This window comes from Dipodomys spectabilis, unplaced genomic scaffold (assembly GCF_019054845.1).
Source record: "Dipodomys spectabilis isolate Male_0828 unplaced genomic scaffold, ASM1905484v1 ptg000125l, whole genome shotgun sequence".
Lineage (NCBI taxonomy): Eukaryota > Metazoa > Chordata > Mammalia > Rodentia > Heteromyidae > Dipodomys > Dipodomys spectabilis.
The window spans coordinates 28,149-42,913 of record NW_024870802.1 but is presented as its reverse complement, the minus strand read 5'-3'; the positions used below and the strand labels follow the sequence as shown (position 1 = coordinate 42,913).

Below are 14,765 nucleotides of genomic sequence, written 5' to 3'. Positions count from 1 at the left end.
ATTGCAGAGTTTCTTTAGTGCAAATGGCCACAAAAGAGGCTGTATCTAGCCTTTCAAAATGCATGAATTATCGGATTGGTCTGTGTGTGTGAAGCAATTTACAGAATTGGTATTCTATAGATCATGCGCAGGTAAACTGAGTCTTTGGTGATTGTAGAATCCAGATGGGCCAGAGCCAGGCAGGGCTAGTTCAATGTGAAGACTGCTTGCAATTAACCCTAGATCCACCTGAATCAGATGGGAGGCCTGGAAGAGGCTGGGAGTAGAGAAGGGTTGAGGTTCCTGCTGTCAGTAAGTTCAAAGTCAGGGGACACACATTCTCGGCAAATAATGATGACAGAACACGGGGCTAGAACCTGGGCTTGGAGGTGGTGACACTGGCTGCAGCATCTGGTGGTGATGAGAGATAGGGGAACACTGAAAAGAGGGAGCCTGGGCCCCGAGTGGTCCGGGGGAAGGCTGAGTGCAGGGGAAGAAGAGACGCAGAAGAAGCAGCTTCTCTGTGATGCAGTGGGAGGGAACAGCTTTAGAAACAGAAAGACCGGAGCCAGCGGTGGAATGCAGGCCTCTCTGTCCCCTGCTCCTGCCCTCTGTCTGCCCTTTGTAGGAATCCAGGCTTCCTCCGCTGGGACACCCCAGAGCAAGCAGCCCTTGGCAAGTTACACAGCTCGGTCACCAGCACCCCCTCCCTGGGCTGCCTCCACGCACCTCTTCAGCAGTGGTGCAATAAGGTCTCTCTGCCCCTTAGACTCCTTCTCTCAAGGTAGCGCTGGGAAATTTGGAGTCTGCTCCACCCACCACAGAGAAAGGCCTTGTAGGGCTGAAAACACCAGACGTGTGTCTCTCCAGCTGTGGAGGCTGGAAGTCTGGACTCCAGGTGTGCATGTGTGTATGTGGGGGGTGCACTTCCTGCCTCTTCCCCCTCTGGTGGCGGGGGGAAGGGTGCGGATGATCCTTGGTGCTGCTGGACTTCAGATGCATCACTCTAGCCGCCCCCAAAGTCCAGTGCTGTCTCTATGCATGTGTGTGTCCGTGTGTATGGGTGTGTGTCTTCCCATGGGCCTTTCTTCAGCGTGTCTGCCTCTGCTCCTCTCATCTTCAGAGTGTGAGCCTAGTGACTGGTCTACATTCTACACTTCAAAGGCCCCGCTCCAGATTGAGGTCACATTCACCGTGGCTAGGCCATCAACCTAAGCCATCAACAGGATGTTTCCCCATTGGACGCAACTAGAGCCAGTCCTGGGCTGTGGAAAGGACACTTTGTCTTGTAGCTCTTGCTACCAGCAAATCAACAGATCCCATTTCTTGCTGATTTATTAGCTTTGCCTTGATCCAACCCTCCCAGTGCAGGCCCTACAAACACACGCCAGGTATGTGCTGGGAAGCCAGGCCAGCTGGCAAGGAAGCAGAAGGCCAGGCTAGGGCTCGGGAAGCAGGCAGGGAGGTGGCCAATTTTCCCTTTCTACTTCTCTGCCTGGACTCTGGGATCTCCTCTGCAAACAGGCAGGGAACAGCTGGTTCTACAGACAGTGCCGCCCGCCCCTCCACCAAAGCCCCCTGTCTCTCCAGCCTGGCTCCCAGAGCTCTGCCTCCAGCTACACAATTTCCAACATTTTCAACCACTCTGTAAGTAACGGGGTGGGGGTGGGGAGAGTAGGGGCTCAGATTCTGCCAAGTTCAGCCACTGGCAGCAAAGTTGCTTTCTGTGTGCACCACGGTGTCCCTGCTGTCCCTCGGGACTGCATCTGTGTGTTACAGATGCTGTGGCAAAGAATCACAAACGAACATTTTATTCACAGGAGTGTATTGTCTTAGTTCTGGAGGATGAAGTTTGAAGCGAAGGTGGGCAGAGCTGCCTGCTTCTGAGCCCCTCTGCCTCCCCCTCTTTCCTGAGGGCAGAATGGGACCCAACCTGTCCTTCCAGCTTCTGGGGTGTAGCTAGCACCCTTTAGCATTTCCTGCCTTGCAAAAGCATGGCCCTGCTCACTACAGTATCTGTAGTGAGAGCTCTGTTCCTGTGTTTCTTCTTTCTGTGTTACTGGGCAACAGATTCACACGGGGGTGGAGGGGTAGAGAGCCAAGGTCACACTCGTGAGGCAACGGGAGGCTGGCTAGAGTCCCAAGGCAACTGTGAAGGCTGGCAGAGCCTCCCAAGGAGGGCGCATCCGTAACAATTAGAAGTAGACTTGTTTGCCTCTTAGGTGTCCAGATGAGTGGCTCCACGGAACCATTTGTAGCTTTAGAAGTTGGGCAGGAGTTCTGGCCACAGCAAGACACCCCTTTGGTACCTAGATTTAGGAAAACATAAAGTTGTCTTCAGAGTTAAGCCGTAAGACAACCACGAGCTCTAGAGCCACTAACACACCCAGGAAGAAAATGAGCTTGGAATGTGTGTGTGCCACATGCATGACTGTACATGTGTATGCATGCACACGTGTATGTGCAATGTGAGCAAGTGTGCATGTGTAAAGTGTGCAAATTTGCATGTGTGCATTAATGCATTGTGTATGAGAGTGAGTTTTTGTGATGGTGCCAATTATACTCATGTGTATGTGAACATGCCTGATTTTTATGTGTGTGCATTGTGTGAGCTTATAATTGTGTGTGTGTGTGTGTGTATGTGTACGCGCGCGCAGCTAGAGGACCCAAGAAAGAGGATAGTGCCTCTGCTCAGCAAACTAAAGCAAAAGCCAAGCAGCATGTCCTTGGCTGTCCCCATGGGAAAGGGGAAAATGTCCCGTGCTGTGTCTGTGTCTGTTGGGGAGTGTAAGTGTAAGATGACGCCGCTTGTGCCAGTGTCACTGGCTTCAGCCAAGGACAACCCCCATTCCAAACTAACTGGGCACTGGCTGTCACTGGTTTCTCAGGGGCTCGCTGTCTTCCAGGGAGGGAGTGTGGCCATGAGCAGATGTGGGTGGGGACAGACGTGAGGGCGTGGACTGCAGACCTGCCTGCCTGGCCCTTCAGCCCAGCTCCTTTCCTGGTGTCCACAGCTGGCGCCCCTGGGGATGGGACTTACCCTCTCTGACCTTCAGTTTCCTCATCTGTGAAGCAGGTTTACTAATAGCCCCTGCTATCTGGGCTGTTGTAAGAATTAAGCAGGTGATCTATGTACAGTACCTAGCACAATGGGCACTACCTAGTACCTTGCATGGCTCACCCTTGCAAAGATGGTCAAAGCTACCATCACTCCCTTAGCAGACATTAAAATGACCAGACATTAAAACACCACACTTTTTTGAGGCAGGGTTTCTCTATGTAGACCTGGTTGGCCTGGAGTTGGTGATCCTCCTGCCTCAGCCTCCTGCCTGAGTGCTGGGATTGCAGGTGTAAGCCATCATTCTGCATGACTTTTTATATGAGTCCTTTGAGAAGTGCACCCACTCTGGGGGTGGGAGTGGGGTAGGGGATTGCCAGTACAGTGCTCCATGTGCGGGGAAAGGGCACACAGTTAGCCTGTCCAGTGTGGTCTGGCAGGATAATCACAGTTCCCCAGCATGTGGCAGATGCTCAGGGAGTATGTGGCTAGGACACAAATGATGGATGTGATGGGTTCATGAGTGACGAGTCACATTCATGGGGCCTTAGGACCAGAATGATGGTAGCTTTGCGAAGACAAGCCACTCAATGAGCTTACACCTGGTGACCAGGCCACACCCCCTCCTTACAATCACTGACCCCAATCTACCCAGTACCTAGCTGGAGAGGGAGGGGCGGAAGTGGGAGCTGGTGCTCCCCTGATCACCAGGTCAAGGCTGAGTCATTCTTACAAAAGTCTCCCAGGCTGCTGGACTGAATCACTTGGACCTGCTGTAGTTTTGCGTTAATTTAGACAGAATAGAGATGTCTTTGATGAAGGCCGGTGTGCTCCCATGCCTTACTACTACTCACTCTCACTGTGGTCTCCAGGCCAGCAAAAATCCATCTTCACGAGAGGCTTGTTAGAAATTCAGAGTCTCAGGCCAGGTCTGGGGACTCAACAAGCCCTAGTGTGTGTAACTTGAACTTCTTCAAGCACCTCCAGCTTGGCAATCTCCAAAAGACAAAAAGAAAACCTAGCATTTAGAAGTCTGTAGTTTCCCTTACTCTAAAATGTATGTCCAGGAGCTGACCAGTGGGGACCAGCTGCCTGGACAGGTCCATGCCCTGCCCTCTGCCCCAGGCTTTCTCATCCCTCCTTCTCACAAACTCTTTATTGGTCAGTAGGCTGACATTCTTCACAATAATAATGAGAAATGTTCTGCTGTTTGCCGACAGGTTCAGTATTTGTTTTCTGAGCAAGCTTGCTTGTATTTCCACTGGAGGGGTTGTTAAGGCAAGTTATACTGCGGGGTGTTTTATCACCCTTTCCTCCTGCCTGGTGGGTACCAGCCCAGGTCCTGGCAGGCATCTCCTGGCACCCAATGAGCAGGCGCCATCCTTAGCCTTCCAGATCATCCCCGCCTCCCGCCTCCGCACCTTGCTTCATCTGTCCAGCTGTGCACAGCTGGCACCCAGCAGCCCTGCCTTCCTCTTTCCCATTTTGGAGAGAATACAGACACATGTCAATGGCAATGCAGTAAAATCTGATGATTGCCCAGAATGCCTAAGTTTTCCAAATTACTGCTTGCACTTCCTTTCTACATCCCGGCATGCCCAGACCCACTCCTTGGGTTCGGTCTCAGCACAGCCATCAGGTATCTGCTCTTTCAGCTGCTGGGGGTAGGGGTGGCTCAGGGAGGCCCCAACCTGCTGTACCTGCCGAGAGCAGGGCTCAGCTAAGATGCAGGTCAGGGGCTGGGGGTGCAGATGGGCCCAGATCTCCAAACCCAGCTCTTTCCACGAGGAAAACCAGCCAAGGAATGGAGAAATCCTGAGACAGGAGGCAGGACAAAGCGAAGTCCCACAGGGCAAGATGGAGGCAGCTTGGTGCTCTGTTTGGGACTCAAAAGAAAGGGTAGAATTTTCCTCGAGCATGAGAAATGAGGCCTAGGCCCTTGGGTTCAAGTTGAATACAGTGCTTGGAATTCTAATGATAACTTTTGCCCAAGAAGGGGATGTAGAGGTACTTACTGTGGAGAATTGGGGAGATAACAAAATATAAAAAAGAAAATGAGAAGCCATTGTACTTCCACTCCCAGCGATCATTTCCATTGGCTTTCTGATGTCTCCCTCCCTCGCTTTAACCTGTAGTTTTCTTTTTATGTAGATTAAAACTTTCAATTATTCATCTTTTTCTTATTGAGGACACATTGTTGTTCTTTTTTTTGGGGGGGGGGGTCCGGTCATGGGGCCTGAACTCTGGGCCTGGGCACTGTCCCTCAGCTCTTCAGCTCAAGGCTAGTGCTCTACCACTTGAGCCACAGTGCCACTTCCGGCTTTTTGCTTATGTGGTGCTGAGGAATCGAACCCAGGGCCTCATGCATGCAAGGCAAGCACTCTACCACTGAGCCACCTTCCCAGCCCCCACGTTTTTGTTCTTATGGAGATATAATATCAAAGACAGTTATTCTAGGACTAGAAAACAGAAGGAAAAATCCCCAAACACTTGGGAGTTAAATAGCCTGCCATTAAGTCAAAGAAGGGCATCTCAAAGGAAATAAATATATAGCACTCTGAGGTACAGATAAAGCAGTGCCATGAGGGAAATTAATAGCACTAAAATGCTAATATTCGGAAAGAAGAAACATTTCAAATCAATAATCAAAATTAAATTAAAGTAGGGGTGTGTGTGGTGAATTCATGCAGTGAGCTGAGACTTCCAATTTAGACTAGCTTCCCATGCACAGAGTAACTCCCTGAACTTTAGCTTACTTACCTTTAATCCAAGAATACCATTTATCTTTTAGAATTAATATGGGTATTTAATAAGGAATGGTTTGTCGATTGGAAATATCATTTTCCTTATGATGTCTTTTTTAATCTTAAAGAGCAATAATATTTGTGGATATAGCTAATACCTGAGTCTGTTCTGTTCCCCCCCGCCCCCCGCCTCTCTTTCTTTCTCTTTCGGCCCCACAGATCCTCTCCAGCCTTGTGTTCCAGCCAAAATGGAGCCTAGGAGCAAGGCTGGCTTCTACCCTGCCCGCCCTCAGAGTTGTGCAGGAGGATGGAGGGGGAGGGTAGAGGACAGTTAGGTGCTGGACAAAGCACCCTGTCAGTCTGGCAGTGTCTGCTCAGTCTTATATGTGTAAAATGTCCACAAAACATACACTCACACTACACACATATTCATGCTCTCTCTCCCACATACACATAATCTTCAGTACACATAAAAATTGACTTAAATTTTACCCCAGATTGTATTTACATGTTCAGTAATAATTGAAGTGACCCAACAGAAGGGCCTTGTGTGTGTGTGTGTGTATGTGTGTGTGTGTGTGTGTGTGTGTGTGTGTGTGTTGCTGTTCTTGATGCAAGAACACATTCCTACCCCAGGCCTTTGAACTTTCTTCTCTTCTGCCAGCTATGTTCTTCCTGTATGGTAAATGGAAATCTCACTGCCTTCAAGTCTTTCCTCAGAAGTCACCTTCTCAATGAAGCTAACCCTGAAAATTACTTAAAATTTCACTCTATCTGCTTCCCACTACCTACCATTCTTCTCTCATGTTCTACTTTTAAATTCTTTCCACGTACTTACTGTTTTGCAATAATGCAATGCAGAAGAACAAGGGACTTTGTCTATTCTTCTCAGTGATAAATCCCAAGCGCCCAGGACTATGACTGACGCACAGTTAATTTTCCTTTTCAATAAATATTTCTTGAGTGACTGGATCTTGATCCCTGGTGACTTAGCCTGCCAGCCAGGAGGCCATGCCATACCAGGACTATCCAGCAGATGGCAGCCAATGAACACATGAGACAGGAGGAGCGGCACTTTGAACTCAAGGTTCTCCCAGTGAAGTGGGAGATAAAGTGGGAGACAAAATCGTGCTCCACTTTCTCCAAAAGCAGACTTTTCCCTCTGACAAAGGAGTTGAGTGTAGGAGGCGGGCCAGGGAACTGATAAGGCTTTTATCTAGCACAGGAGGCTGTTTACCAAAGTGTAGGCTTAGAAAATGTGAAGCAGTGTTGAGAAAAAAAATGAGGTCAGTGTTCCCACAGTGGGAACAAGGAAGTAGAGAAGGCCCGTGGCTTTGGGTTTGCCTCAGTTCTTGAAAGTCTGGGAAAAAAAAACACATTTTTTTCACTACTACTGTGAAAATGAAGCCAGCCCCTATCCTATCACTGAGGCATGGAATTTTCTAGTACTACTCAGAGCATTGATAGTATCACTAAAGATGTTCCTCTCCTGGGCTTCTGTGAGACAATTCTCTTCCTGGGTGCTTTGGTTCCCCACTCCATCAGGAGACTGAATTGTGGGGGTAGTGAACCCTTCCTGAGCCAAGTTCAAGATGTGGCTGCCTTAGATCAAATTCAGAGTGTACTAAAATAGAAGAAGGCTTTGAGTCTATTGAGTCAGAACTGTTCAGCCAACTGGTCGACCTCCTTCCTGCTGCCACTTGTTTGGTATTTTATCTGCATTGATGCTCAGAGCACCTCTCTCAAGTCTACCCTCTTCTTGTTCTATCCTCATAAGAGGGGTTGTCAACAAGGACTGGGCTAGGTGCTCTGTGGTGCACTCTCAGATGTGAGAGAGGGATGCTGACAATGGAAAGCTGAAGGATCTTCCCAAGTTCACACCCAATTTCACTCTGAAACCTGCCCAACCTCTATACCCAAAGACATATCCTGTACCTTTACCTCCCCTGCTAGTGTTGGGAGGTCAAATTACAGGCTTTTATTTTGTCTTCCCTAGACCCAAATCTACACCAGTTCTGGCTGCCTTACATAAAATACTTCCTTGTAGGATATGATGATAGCAACAATTTAGGAGTTCTGTTGACTAGTAGTGTCCAGGTAGAACCACTTACTGGCCTTTCATGACATGATTTCTGCCTTCTGAAGCTGTTAGCTGTCCTTGGTCAAGACAGACAAGCTCTAAGCACATGGTGGAAATGGAGAAAATGATATTCGTGGAGAAGCCACCTATGCAACTGGAAAGTTGCCCTCAGCCATGTTAAAAAGAGGCAAAGGGAACAGGTGAACCAAACAATTGGGTGTGCACACATCATTGTTCATCTTCATGATTTGTTTCATGTAACCCAGTGTCTTCAAAATAGAATCAGGTCAATGTTGGGTCAATAGGCATCAACAATAGGCCTTTTACATTTGAATGTTATGTTAACTCTGTACCACCTCTGTACAGCTTTTCAAACCTATAGCATAATCTCAATTTCCATTAGCCTTATTTCAAATGCTCTGGAGCAACACATGGCCAGTGGCTACTATACTAAGTACTATACCATATACAGTCCCATTCTAGGCTTTTTCCCAGTCTCAGCAGACCACTGGGCTGACTCTAAGAACTTTCCCAGCACAGGTCACTTTTTGACCATCTAGACCATTACATTCTCTGAGAATATTCCTTTTGTCTTTTGTCCTGCTAAAGTGGGATTGTTTCTAACAAGGATGATGGACAATGGGGAAGAATGCGGAGGAGGGTGAGACAGTAGGACAACTGGAAGGACTGGATTCTTTCTGAGGAATGAGGAGAGAGTCCTGGCCCTGGGGGAGTCTGGATCCAGGACTCTGGTCACTGAGAGCTGTGGGCACTGAACCTGCCTTTCAAGCCCTAAACAAAATGCCCTCATTGCCAGAGAGCCCCAATTATCCACATTGGATAGTTACTAGGTAGAAGAGCAGCAATTGTGTATGGACTGTGCTTAGATAAACAAATGGGCTCAAACTGTCCAGTAAAGGCTGGACAACACAAGGCAAGCAGGTGGGTCAGACACTGCCTCTCTGGTGGTTCCCAGGGCAGCAGAGACCCAACCACCCTCCCCTCAATTCCAGCTCCCAGCTTTCCCTTCTTTTGGGCTGAAAGACAGTGGTTGGGGGCCAAACCTCTGCACCCAGACTGCCTAGGTTCAAGTTCTGGCTCTGCCATTTACTGTGTACATTGGCAAGTAGCTCTCCTTGCACTGGTGTCAACTAGGAGCAGGGTACTGACTACTTCTGCGGGTTTGCAGGGGTTTGCTGAGCAGTATATGTGAGACTTAGCTCCTGCCAGGCTACTGTGATGATACTTTATTAGGGAGAGGGCTGGCTCTCCAGTACTCCAGCTCATCAGTGCAGAGGTGAAGTGTCTTATTCTTTTTTTTATTAATGAACTCATTTAATGTGTTATAAAGAGAAGATGAATGAAAATTAATACTATAGAGGACACATACTTATAGAGGAAGGAGCAATGCAGATGAGTGTCTAATATTTAAAAAAAACAACATGGAGTGCGTGTGTGACCTGTACTTGGGAGAGCACAGAAAGTACCAGGCAGGGGTTCCTGGGGAGGGAACATGGGGCTGGGGGCCCTTTGGAGTATTCATATTTTACCAGGAGTATGCATGTTTACATTTAAGCAAAATCTTTTTCAGAGTGCATTGCAATTTTAATTTATAATACACCTCCTTCCTGCCACCAGTTGCAGGTCATCATTGTGGAAAATGTCCACATTCTGAAGGAAGAGCATGACAATCTGGTGCTATTTCCTTCCTGTGGGTACCTGAGAAGATGGGTTGCTCATTTTCCATGGATCATCATTCTGGTTCTGAGACTCTGGTTGTTTTGGCAAGGGTGGGGAAAGGGAGAGGGATGCTGGGGATGGAAACCAGGATGGTGTGCATGCCAGGCATGTGCTATGCCGGCAGCTACAGCAATCCCAGCCACCACGCCTCACCATTAAAGCTCCTGTTGGGTGTAATGCTGGCAAGAGGAAACACTAAAGGGGCCTTTTGTGCACATTACACACACTCGACAAGCAGAGTTTCATACGAATGTGCACTGTGCACACACACAGAGGCAATGCAACCTAAAGGCTATACACACACACCCCTTAGCAGCCAAACCACTTGGCCCTCACAGACCAGCAATAGAGGGGTTCCCCACACTGCATCTACCCATATTCCAGCCCCCAAAGTATTTCACACTCAAAAACACACAGCCCACCAGACACCCAACAGCAAAAGCTCACACATCCCCAATAATGAAAAGGGCTACACACACTCATCCAAAAATGAGAGCAACACACACACACACACACACACACACACACACAGAGCACTCTGACAATCTTACAAACATGGACACCCAAACAGCTTTACTCCCCCAACCAAAGTGCTTCAAAGCCAGCCCCCGGTGACCCATATATTTCACTCATACGCACCCCAACAACCTCAGCTACCCATGCTGTGCTTTCCCCAGGCCCCCAAGCACTTGGATTTGCTGGCTGCAGCAGCAGATACTTGAACACCACGACATTAGACTGCGGCTTTCTTTTCAGATTAATGAGCAGAAAGGGATTGGAGGAGGGAGGGGCGAGAATGGCGGGAGAGAGCAATTACACCCAAATCTTTTCTCTGTTGATTAGGGATTCCTTCTCCAGCCTGCTTTGGCTCTGGCTAAATCTTTTTCTAATGAGATGTGGTTTATCCAGATCAGGCCGCTGAGAAAAAAAGTTGCAATTAACTTTAAGAAGAAAAAGAGTGAGTGAGAAAGCAGGAAGTGTGGGGGTGGGGAGACAGTACCGGCTGGGTGTGGAGGAGGCTGGCTGGCCACAGGTGGAGGGGCCAGGCCAACCTCAGGAAGGCTGCAGTTCTGCTCCAGCTTAGGAGCTTCTGCCTGGGAAAGCTGGGCCTTTGCGCCACTTTAGACCCTGCCAAGGACAGGAAGAGATTCTTCTCCTTGCATCTGGGGACTCTCCACACTCCACATACCACCTGCCCCATGTCTTCTTTCCCTTTTACCTGTCAGGACCTTCCATGCCAGGCGGGCACTGACTCTTGTCTTAGGAGCTGCTGGGGTCCAGTCATCCACCGGCAGCCAGGAGAGGAGGGTATTCAGGCAGAAAACCATGCTGGCTTCCCTGGCCTGTATCATGGTTCTCTCTGGGTGAGGGGTCCTGAGTTCTTTTCATGGGAGCTAGAAGGCTGGAGAAGGGCTGGGGGTAAAGCAGACATTTTGTATGGCAGAGAAATGCCTCTGGCTCTCAGAGCCACAGGAGACTGATCTACTTTTCCTTCTTCATTGCCAGGGTCAAGCACACACAAGGAACAGCTGGGAATGCACAAGTTGCTTCCTTCCTTGGGCGCTCAATGTCTTCAACCTGTTAGAAAAATAAAGAAGGGTGGTGGTAGGTTTCAGGGTTGCTGCCAGCTGGATACCCTCAGATCTAACCTAAAGCAGACACAGCCTCTTCATGTCCCCCTCTGAGTACTGCACCTTTGTGTCCTGACCTCAGATTTTCTGCTATACACCTTCACAGGACACTTGTGCCTTCCAATGAATATTTATCCATACAGAGACTGGGTTTTGCTCTATTCATGATGGTAGATATCCAGCAAGACCTGGTGGGGAGGGGTTGCATAAATGTTGAGATCTTCAGCCTGCTGCTTATGGTGGGATCTCCGTTGAGCCAGGGACCCCGAGTGTGGTCAGCTGGAATTAGACTAGGAGAGGTGGGTAGAAGTCTCTGTGTCCCTGCCACCAGTGTATACTATTCTTATGGATCCAGGCAGAGCAAGCAAGGCTGGATTTGAATTTACCTCCCTGTGCAAATCAGAATGGGGTTTTATTACTGTGGCTTTAACTTGGAGTCTGGGTGCTGTCCTTAGCTTATTTTGTTCAAGGCTGGCATGCTACCACTTGGGCTACAGCTCCACTTCCAGATTTTTGCTAGTTAGTTAGAGATAAAAGTCTCATGGACTTCCCTGCTTTGAACCATAATCCTTAGATCTCAGTCTCTTGAGCAGCTAGGATTACAGGTGTGAGCCACAGGTGCCCAGGCTGGGCTTCTTACTCATAATTCATCTGATCAGCATGTTTGATATTCAGATAAGAGAGACTTTGAATATAGATGGCCACCCCCCCCCCCATTCAATGGCTCCCTAGGGGGACACTTGAATGATTCCCTTATGGAAGAAGCTGGAGTTGACCCCATGCTGGGGACCTATGAGCTAATAAGCCCATTTTCCCTATGTCTAAGATCCAGGGAGGTTCCGAGAGTCTGGTAACTGGGTCCCAGGCTGGCCCTCAGCTCTACCCCTGGCCTCACCTGCATTAGCTGCTGGAGGAAATCTGGCATTCTCTTGTCTTCCTTTGGCTAATGCCAACTGAATAAGCATATACGCTAGAAATACTAACTACAGTGCTATGTTAGAAGTTCTTCTTAAACATATAGCAAGGTCAGAAGAAGGGGAAAAAATAGAAAACAAAACACAAAACCCTGAAGCAGAAATTGGACACAGAAGGGCAGATGTAGACTGAACAGGAAGTGCTGGCCCTAGGCTAAATGAAACAGCTGTCACCATTGTTCGGGACCAAGAACTGCCTTTGCAAACTCCTCGCGGGCCAGGCTCAGAAAGCAGATGTTAATAATTACAGCACATGAAACGAAGGGCACAGGATTAGGCAAGTGACGAAAAAGAAATGGTACTGGTAGATTTATAACTTGCTCAGGCAGATCTGCTTGGGCTGGGGGGCGTTGGAGTGGGGGGAGAGATGGCCACTCTGCAGAGCCTCCTCCCTGTACCAATCCCTTCATCGTTTGGCCTCTTGGCTTTTGGGATCATCTCAGAATGGGAGGATGTGTAGATTGTTTCATGGTGGGCCATGGCCTTTCTTCACTGCCTTTCTAGGGAGCCATGACTATAGGGCTACAGCCAAATGCTTCTGATCTACAGGAAACATATCCCTAAATATTCAGTTCAAGGGCTGAAGGGGGTGTCTTCTGGGCGAGTATCTGGCTGGCTGGCGGACAGGACTGGGGAGGACACACAGTTAGATAGCTGTCCTTGGAACTCTAGATCTTACCCAAGCGCTCACACTTAAAATCCAGGAGCTCAGTTCTTTGCAGCTGAACTTGATTCACACTTTCAAGTTGGCCAGACCCTCGTGCCTTGGAGAGGGCCAGGGAGCCAGGAAGAATGCTGGGACTGTTGCAGAAAGTTAGCAGAGCAAGCTTCCTGGGCTAATTACATAAGTAGAAAAAGCAGTCTCCACGTGTTGGCTGGATGTTCTTCTGGGCTTTTCCACGTGAACTAGGGTTGTAAAAAAAAAAAAAAGCAAAACAAAACAACATACTCACCCCCACCCCCAAATCCCACTATTCTACCAACCCACCAGAAATGGACGTTACCAGGAAAGGTTAGCAGGAAGGTAAAAGCATGTGTTTGCCATCTTTCTGCCTGATATGGAAACCATATGCTTAAATACACTAGCAAACATACTTAATATAACACTCTCTTTTATTAAATGTGGTTTTATAAATGCTCTCCTCAGCCAGGGCACCTTCCTTGTGCTGGGGGTTGGAACTTGGCAAAATAATCTTCTCGCTGTTACATCTATTGATATACATTTTTTTGAAAATAAGTCTCGGACCCTTGGAAAATAGACTGGTTCTGATTATTACTGTGAGAGGGAAGGGGCACATGAGGGCATCTCGTTTTTTTCTCTGATAAATTAAAAGAACTGTAACGGGTGCTTTCTGCAACCTGTAAAAAGGGCAGAGCCATCTGTGATTCATTTAGCAGCTCCTTGCTGAAGATTTATTTGATTAATTCGGTCAGAAGAGAGAGAATATGGATTTTCCCCTTCTTGGAAAGGCACATACACCCTCACACATGCAAACACACACACACACACACACACACACACACACACACACACACACACACACACACGGATAGATATCTCAGGAATGAAAAATGATTAATCATAATATCAGAACTGGCAAACACGTGGCCGTGTTTGTTCCTGCCCTACAAGAGAGAAGAGCTGGTTTTATTGTGTGTGTGTGTGTGTGTGTGTGTGTGTGTGTGTGTGTGTGTGTGTGTGTGTGTGTGTGTGAGTGTCGGTTCTGGGTCTTGAATTGAGGCCCTGGAGCTATTGTTTAGCTTTTTTGCTCGTCTGGTACTCTACTAGTTGAACACTCCAGCTCCCCTTCTGGCTTTTTGCTGGTTAATAGGAAATAAAAGAGTCTCAGGGACTTGTCTGCCTAGACTGGTTTTGAACTATCCTCTTTAGATCTCAGTCTCCTGAGTAGCTAAGACTAAAGGCATGAGCCACCAGCACATGATGTTTCATATTCTGTGGCCCAGTGCTATCCGAATGGCCCGAAGAACAGTACCAGATCACTGGGTCACATGGATGCAACAGGACACTGGGTGTCAAGCACCCTGTTGCACACTTTGCAAGGTTTTGTCATCCTATGGTCACAATGGCCCCAAGAGGATAAGTTGTTATTGTCACCTCACAGACAGGGAAACTACCCCATTTTGTACATGCCTTCAAATGCTTTTCATTTTTTTAAGATGGCTCTTTGCTTTCTCCGTTCTCCATGGCTGAGCCAGGTGGATGGAGGTTACATATTGTACTTGTCTTGTGGAAGATAACCGAGGAAGACGTTTCCACATTGGCTGCTTCATGCTCTGAGGGTTTCAGTTTAGAGCAGAAAAAGCTTCTCTTTTAGGCTCATTTCTAGTTTAGCTTCTCTGGCCTTAGTTGTCTGTAGCTTCATGGCACAACCCTATAAGCAATTATCTGTCACTTACTCAGGGATGGGAACTAACTAGGAGCTTGTACAAGGCAAAGAAAACAGCAAAGCAGGCTGGGAAGGTGGCTCAGTGGTAGAGTGCTTGCCTTGCATGCATGAGGCCCTGGGTTTGATTCCTCAGCACATCATAAGCAGAAAA

General features: G+C 48.2%; 1 long non-coding RNA gene across 1 annotated transcript; it reads right to left on the bottom strand.

The window, feature by feature from the left end:
- Positions 1-1,813: 1,813 nt before the first annotated feature.
- On the bottom strand, positions 1,814-13,586 carry LOC122115916. The gene is made up of 4 exons (XR_006148848.1): positions 12,886-13,586; positions 10,821-11,179; positions 3,892-4,033; positions 1,814-2,288 (listed from the first exon to the last, which is right to left on the bottom strand). It is a non-coding gene; the product is annotated as an uncharacterized LOC122115916 (long non-coding RNA).
- Positions 13,587-14,765: the final 1,179 nt, after the last annotated feature.